We start from the raw sequence: 8,002 nt of genomic DNA, 5'->3' as shown, positions 1-8,002 counted from the left end.
GAAAGACCTGGGAAAGCTGCAGAAAAATATGTTGGTCTGATTAATTACTTTAAAAAAGTCAATTAAAAAAAGTTTCCTCACCTGATGAAGAGGCTTTTACTTTGTGTTTTTATTGCTTATCGTCTATTCACTATTGCATTTTCAAAAAATTACTATTCCTAGTAGCTGTTTATCTTTTTCAAATCAATTTCACACAATTCAGTTCTTGTGTACAGATAACCTAGGGAGGTTTGGGTATCTATTTTGTCTGCTTTTGGTTTGTCATGTCTTTATTCATCCTCTGGATGACCTCAGATAAGCACCCTTGTTGGTTAAGGCTCATATGGGTTCTCGATCAGACCTCTTTAGTGGGGAGTTTAATCTCTAGTCTCTGTGCAAAACACAACATAAGTTCTAAATGCTCTGGCACAGTTTCTTATTCCTCAAACAGACCCAGATCTAAAGACTGCTCAGTCCTAGTAGAGCTCCAACTTTTCATCTGTTGGTCCGCTCACCTATCATCCTTACAAGATCAGGCCTTTTTTTCTAACCATTCTATCTGTCTTAGATGTGCTGCGAGTCTCTTGTTCTGTTTCCAGTCCCTGAACCCAAGTTTCCATTGTCCCTCATTTTTCAATACACCTTTCAAAACTTCTGCAGCCTCCTGAGTGTTTTCCACATGGGGGTTTTTCCCCCAAAATATTTTATTTCAAAGTTCCCTTTTTCACCTCATTATGGCAGGTCTTCTTTTCAACTTCTTTTTCAGACATATAAGCGAGCAATTTTGCTACCAATATATTTTTAATAATAAATAATAACAAAACCTTAGCGCTAACATACTGCTAGAAAAATACACCAAATGGAAAAAGAAGAACCTGCAGAGCATGCTCTTAAAAACCCTGCAGAGTAAGAATAAATGTGTGTTCTCAGTTTGTCACACCAGAGAAATATGTTTTATTAACCAGCCATCTGAATTGGAAAAATTAAAAACACAACTAAGCACATAAAATTAGGTCTTAAAAGTATAAAAAAAAAACCTCAGTTTTCTCTGCCTGGAGATGCTAGGGGTGTGTCCACAAGGGTTACTGTAACCACACCCACGCGCTATGGTATTTCACTGCATCAGATTTGAAGTTAAAAAATATGTAAATATTATATTTACTTTCTAATTTTTAATTCAGTGGAAGCTTTGTTCATATGTGGCTCTGCTCTCTGACTGCAGACACAGGCTACAACTGCTGCGTCTGTCTTGAAGGAGTGAGGGGCTCGTTCACTAACTATTGACTGCAGACAGTAAACTCAGCTCTGTGTTAAAAAGTCTCCAACAAGACAGGAAAAAGTCACCAGATTTGTCACTAGTCGCTTTTTTGTAGAAAGTCACAAGAGGGTCTGACGAGGCCCTAAGTGCAGTGACAAAGTCTCTGAGTTCTTTGGGAAATGTTTTAGATTTCTTCAAAGTAGCAACGAATGCAAAGAAAGTGTGCCAACTAATTTCATCTTGCATTTAAATATTTTTCTGTTACAGTATCCTGATTGATAAGGAAATACTCGTATTAGAGGACAAAAGCAAAACATTTACACATTCTGTAAAGCATTTTGCAGCGAAGATCACAACCAAGTCATTTGGGAGTGACTCTGCTTGTGTGTTGAAGCCAAGATAACTTTGGATCTTGGTATGACAGCTGTGCCAAATGGCCCCAAACTGTCAGAAATATAGGTTCCTCCTTGTTTATTAAATCATGGGAGATTTGGGGATGATTGTAGATCATTGAGATGATACTTACTTGTTCTACTAGTGAAGCAGACGCTGGTGTTGACTCCACAGGTCATGTTCTCCCTTCCAATGCAGGTACCCAGCACACTGAAAGAGCACTTGTTGCAGACCAGGGACTCCACTGAAACAGACAGAAATTGCAGTCAGCGATTGCTTCTGAAGTCCTTTTTCACAACTTTACCATGTTAAAGATACTGCTGCTGCCGTGCTTTTTTTGTCAAACAAACCCTGTCCTTAGGCTTGCCTAAAATATGCCAAGTCCTTACGAATAAACATTATTGCATAGCTGAGAGCAAACACTATTATTGATATTCATCGAGACCTCTGGCGTTAAGACATCTCTCTGTATAAATCTTCTGCAAATGCTAGCTTTAGTTTAAAACAAACTTACAAAGAGTAAAACCGTAAAAGCATTTATTAAATGAGATGTATTCAACAACAAAAAAGAAAAAGAGGTCAAAAGGGAGAAAAGAAAAAGAACGAAAAAATATAAATATATTAGATGTATTGTATTAGCAATGATAATTGAAAAACTTTGTATTAAATGTGCGAAAAACATAAACTATCGTTCCATTCTACACTATAATTATGTTTAATAATACTGGTGTAGAGTTACTGATGTTTGGGTGCATAATCCATGTGAAACAAATTTTTGAAAAAAAGTTTATACGGATTTTGTTGGGATGCAGCTTAGCATCATTCTGGTTTTTGCACCTCCAGTTCTGATAAAATGGATACAAGTAAATAAACCTTAATAACTGCCTAGAAATGTTTAAGCAAAACCATTGCTAGAAAAGTTTGTCAAAAATGATGAGTGTGTAATTTTTTATTCTAAAAAGAAACCTTTGTTGTTCCACTTTTTATTACCTCTATCACTTTTCAAGCAATACTTTGAAGCACATTGAGTTTGTTTATCAATGTAGAATATCTAATCTAAAATCTTTTATTTATCTCATATATTTTAGTACCAAGGACAACCTATGTTGACTTCTTAATTCCTTTTTTTTTTTATAGATACTCCCGAAAATTGTATTAATAAAATGCTTAAACTTATTTTGGCATTTTTTTCAGAATAAAGCTTAGAAACTCATTTTTGTTTTCTTCCAAAATGCACTTATTTTAACATTGAAAATATTTGATTGTAAGTTTTCTTACCCCAAACAAAAGATGCAAGAGCTGCAACGACAGCAAAAAGAAGCTTTCCCATTTCTGTAGAGCTGGTTGTTGGTCTCAAATCAAGGATTCAAAAACTCCTGTTCCAAGAGAATCAAAGCTGCTACGGTGGTTTAGACTGAGATTTATATATGGTAAGGGACGGGTGCCTGACTCACAGAGGAGGTTTTTCAGGTCTTTTGTGTTCATCTTTGGAATGAGTAACGGTAAATGGGGCGGATTCTGCCACAGGGACTTCAGTGAAATATTTGGCTCTGATACCACAATCCAAGACCTTCAAACTATAAATGCTCCAGCAGACTGGAGAAATGATTGTCGAACCTGAACATCCAGTCAAAGTTATGTTGCTGGTTTCTTTTTGGGAAAAAACACATGTAATGGTGGAAGGAAATTCACAAATAATAAAATTTGAAACTTAGGTTTCACTAAGTCAATAAGTTAAGAAAACATCTTTTTCAAGATAATATTTTTAGAAATATATTTTATATATAATTTAATTAAATTATCCATTATTAGTTTATGATCAGTGAGTTAATGTCTTGTTGACTCTTAGCATGCAGCTTGATGTTATCCATATACAGGAGGTGGCTTATAGTGGCCCCATTTCTGAGAAGATACCCGTAGCCAGTCCTGCTGATTATTTGGCCGAGGTGGTGAAGGCCGTTGTAGAACAGCAGGGGGGACAAGGCATTTCCATGGTCAATTCCACATTTTAGCTTAAAGTTGGCCTCAAGTGCAGTTTTCCACAGCCCCATGAAGATTGCAATGAAGCCTCTTAGAATGCTGCCAACGCTGTACAGCTTCAGGCAATCCAGAATCCATATGTCTGGCCTTGAGCCATAGCCTTTCTTGTAATCAACTCAGGTAGTGCTCAGGTGTGTATGTCTGGTTTACAGTAAAGGGAAACTGCTATGTTAACCAGCAATTGGTGTTTGGCCCCTCTGGTGTTTTTATCAGTGCCTTTCTGCACTTCTATCATGTTTTGATCCACATTTATATGCCTATTTATCTAATCTGTGATCAGTGATCTAACAGGTCATCTCTTCTCTCTCTCTTTCTCTTTGTTTTCCCCTATTGATGAAATCCCCTAATTTCTGTCAGCCATGTAACCAAAAGAGCAGATTTCCTGTTAAATATTCTTAAACCCTAAGTCTTTGTATAATGAAAAATTTGCAAATTGCATTGCAGCATCACAGTTTCAGAGATGTTTAACTCTAAAATTACATAAATAGAAGACGCAACAAGATCAAATTTCATTTAAAGCAGGTATTTAAAAACACTATTTAACGAAAACACCTTTTTTAACCGGCTGATGAAAAATTTACTGAAGTTTCATAGTTTAAATGTCTGCCATGATTACTATTTGGGTTTTAAAAATAACTATGTTTAACCAATGAGCCTGAGACTGATAATTCCTTTAATTTAGACGTTTAAATCTTGTTGTGCTTTTTATTTCTTGATCTCTTTTAGTGATTAGATAAAGTTTTATTTTTTTTCCCATAATATCACAAAATATATAAGGTTGAATTTAATCCATATCAATATGACTATGCTAGTGCATCTTCAACCACTGTAAAACACAACCTGTGTGAAAGTACTTGTGGACACAAACCTTATTTATTTATTTTTTTTCTTTTCTTTATTTGGTCAAATAAGCAACACAAAGTAATAAGAGTTGATACATTTTGAAGACTGATGAAGAAATAATATAGTTCAGAAATAAATTAGTTTTAACATGTGAAATAGTATTTAAATTGATACTGTAATTTCTTTATGCATACTTATTTTGTGTAGGGGTCTGATTATGTAATGATGAAAACCTCTCAAAGTATTTGATACTTTGAGAAAAACTAAAAGCTAAAGGTAAGAAATAGTTTTTCGTAGTTTGATCACAAAAAGTTTCCCCACACAAAGGCCAGGATGGCACCACTGATTGCTGCGGTAAAGGTCATCTTGGTTGCTGGTGCACTGTTGACATAGATGGGGTTGCAGTTGTCTGTGGAGCAGCAGGTGATGTGGGTCTCATAGGTAAAGGTCATCAACTTCCCGTTGATTATTGTATCACATCCTGTGTCATTATCCTTGCAGCCCAGACTGTGGACACCCATTGAGTCTGGCAACATTGGGAACGCTTTGGACAAATGAATAACTTGGGTTAGTCAGGTCAAAGGTTAATGATGTTTTTACTCAACACCTATAACTGTTGAGTTGTATGCCGATGTATTTTATTTTCTCGCTGTTTACCTAAAACCTTTAGAACTTTGAAAGGTTTGAGCCATTCCTAATTTAATTTTTAGAGATAAAAAAAAATACTTCTGTGATAGCAGCCAAAGATAGAACTAATGGGTTTGACTGGAAGAAGCTGAGGTGTTCATTAGCTTCCAACTATGTTTGACCAAATCCCACCTTTAGGTAAAGAAAGGGGTACTCACCTGATTTTTCAGAGCAACAGACACTAGCGTTTGCAAGGCAGGTTTCTTTAACCAGATCCATGCATTTTCCCATGACAGCACAGGAACACTTGTTGCAGACCAGGGATTCAACTCAGACAGACACAAGAGACACAAAGAGGTTTACTCAGAGCTACAAAAATCCCAAGTTATTGTTTTTCCAGGGACATTTGAAGTTTAAAACTTTACCCAATTTAACTGCTTTTCATTATAGAACACTGGAAATATTTTTCTTTAATGTAGTTTATCTGTTCAATTCATAGTTAGCTAGCTAAAATTCTAATTAGTAGAGGAGAATTTAAAAAATTGCAATTTCCTTACTATATGGAGTTCATAGGTTTGCTCCACATTATGGCTTAGTGTACTTGAAATTAATTGAGATAATTATTTCTATTTTATAACTGTAAATTGTGAAAGGAGTGTATAAATGCTAGCACCATTTTATAACAGGTGTTTGAGGTTTTAAGCTTTTCCAAGTGTCATCCCTGAGCCTCATCTTTAAATGGTTCCAAACCGATAAAAAAAAAAAATTCTAATTTTTATCGCTTTACTCATGATAAATATTCATGCATTATTGCATCATTGCAGAGTGGAATCGAGAAGGTTAGTCTATCGTTCTGCAAAAATATAATGGATGCCCAGGTTGATTGATAGTGCCCCTTAGCCCATGTGGGGTTAAGGGCTATCACTTTTTGCACTTTTTTGCATCACTTTTATTACAGGTTGATGCAAATGGCCATTTGAAAAGCTTGATAATAAGGAAGTGGCCCGACATAAAAATGAGTTTGACACCCCTGATCAATAGTATATGACTTCTACTTCCTGAAATTAGTGACAAAAATGTTTAACCTTATCACAAAATACCGGCTTTGCACTGGCAAAGATTAATGCAAACTGATAAGAGAGTAAGTCAGTGACTAAGATTGTTACTACTCTGATTGATGTTTGTTTAGGATAATATATGAAGATGAACAACTCCTCATTAAAATAACCAAACACTACTTCAGTAAAACAACATGAGAGAAAAGGTATTGTATTAATACCTAAAGTGAACAGAACTTAAGTAACCATATACAGTAGTTAATGAGGCGGAATTCTGGTTGTACTTAGGGGAGGTCAAAACTGTTTTTTGGTATGTAACAGCAAGGTTTGCAATTTGTGAAACTAAATAGTTTAGACAGGAGGATGAGCTGAGAGATCTGAAAAAGTATCAACATTCACATTATGATCTGACAAAAGGCTTAACATTTCAACATAAACTGTGTTTTTCTACATCTTTTTTTATGTTTGACTTTAATTTTCTTCCACAAATTAACTGTATCAATTATATCGCTGGAACTTATATAATTATATCCTTAGATTACTAAAAGTGGCCTACGTGATGCCTTGTTTAATCTGAGGTTGTCAATCAAAAATGTAAATATAAGCATTAATGTGGCTTTAAAAACAATATAACATTGAAGAGGCTGATGTCAGGGTTCCTGTGTGTGGGTTAGTGTGAGTCGTGCATCTCTACTTTAAAGGATATTTGTGGAGAACTTGGGTAGCCTACACAGGTGAAAGAAATCTTTATAATCATAGGCTTAAAAATCGTAGGCTTAAAAGGGCACCCAAGCCTTCATTCAGTTTCCTGTGTGTATTGAACATGTTAGTTGCTTCCTAGTCTCTTGCTTCCCTTGAGTATTTTTCCTGACATTGATTAGTTTTGTTTGGTTTTTAGTATTTTTGTATTTCGTTTTTTTTGCCTGTTTCCCTTGAACTTACATTAAACCATCCAAACTCATCCTTGCCTACTCCTCTTTGCATTTGGGTCCTCAAAAACGCCATTAAACCTGACAACTGATGCATAAATATTCTTCAAAGACGGAGGTAGTGAAGTTTATTAGGACACAAAAATGATAGAGATACATACATTTTAATTTAAATGTAAAAACAAAAAAGCAAGACATCGTCAACAAAGATTAAAATCCTCAATATTTATTTGAAACATCTCTTGGAATAAATTTTATGATTTGAATATCTTCAAACAATAAAACCCAGGTCTGAGATCTGACCCTAGTTCTTCTCAAATTAGTAAACCTCTTGATTATGTTAATACACTCCTTCATTAACCTTTGTGCAAACAGCCTGAACAGCTTTCCTTTTCGATTACAAAATAATTCCTAGTATGGAGGCCAGGATGGTTCCACTCACAGCCATTATGATCTGAACAATATCTGGTCCTTAGATCAGTCAAAATAAATGCATTTACTCCTATAGTAACTAAACACTTAAAAAAAAAGTCCTTCAGATCACCTGCTAACTCTTGCTTCTCAATTTTGCAGTCTTTCCAGTTCTACCATGTTGACAGAAAAAAGTATTGCTCAGATACCAGAAAAAATTTAACCAATGTACAGTTTCCAGTAAGTGCATAAATAGGCCACCTTTCACTTCCTGTTTTCTGCGCAGATTCTAAGCATACAGCCCTCATGCATAGTTTTTATTTAAAGCTACACTGTGTAATAATTACAGGGATATACAGTCAGAAATGTAATATATTATACATGACTATGTTATTTATCATCATCTACGAGCTCAGCCTCTTAACCTTAATATTTGCGTTGCCTTAGAATTCGTTATTTATAAT

The sequence above is a fragment of the Cyprinodon variegatus genome, unplaced genomic scaffold, assembly GCF_000732505.1.
Source record: "Cyprinodon variegatus isolate N-32 unplaced genomic scaffold, C_variegatus-1.0 Scaffold144, whole genome shotgun sequence".
Classification (NCBI taxonomy): Eukaryota; Metazoa; Chordata; class Actinopteri; order Cyprinodontiformes; family Cyprinodontidae; genus Cyprinodon; species Cyprinodon variegatus.
This window is presented reverse-complemented; position numbering follows the sequence as displayed.